The sequence below is a fragment of the Penaeus monodon genome, chromosome 27 (genome assembly GCF_015228065.2).
Source record: "Penaeus monodon isolate SGIC_2016 chromosome 27, NSTDA_Pmon_1, whole genome shotgun sequence".
Classification (NCBI taxonomy): domain Eukaryota; kingdom Metazoa; phylum Arthropoda; class Malacostraca; order Decapoda; family Penaeidae; genus Penaeus; species Penaeus monodon.
This window is the reverse complement of record NC_051412.1, coordinates 2,450,743-2,451,129: the sequence shown is the minus strand read 5'-3', so window position 1 is coordinate 2,451,129 and position 387 is coordinate 2,450,743. Positions and strand designations below refer to the sequence as shown.

The 387-nt window shown below is 29.5% G+C and overlaps 1 protein-coding gene across 1 annotated transcript in view; it reads left to right on the top strand.

Moving 5' to 3' along the window:
- Positions 1-387, top strand: part of LOC119590537 (ankyrin repeat, SAM and basic leucine zipper domain-containing protein 1-like) — a gene marked incomplete at its 5' end in the record, with an annotated part of 16,903 nt that overhangs the window by 8,907 nt on the left and 7,609 nt on the right.

The following is a 387-nucleotide window of genomic DNA, read 5'->3' as shown; positions in this document are numbered from 1 at the left end:
AGTGATAACCTTTGCATACTTGACTAGAAACTAGACTATGTAAGAAGTTATTAAGTAATTTTTAAGTAATTTTTCATTGTTTGCATATATTTTTCACTTGTGTGGTTGGAGAGGGATCGTGTGTTGCATTGTAGCTATAAGGTTTTATAGATCATAATTAATTGTAATTTTTTATCATAATAGAAGGTATTACTCAGAAAACAGTGGTTTAAACTCATTTTTATACTGTAGTTAGACTGTGTGGCTCTTACAACACAAAGAACTTTTACATGGATTAGATTCTTGTGTGAGGTGGGTATGTGCACGAAGGATGATGTTAAGTGTTATATATTTTATTTTTTCCCTTTTTTTTCATTTATTATAGAATATATATGTGTGTGTGTGTGC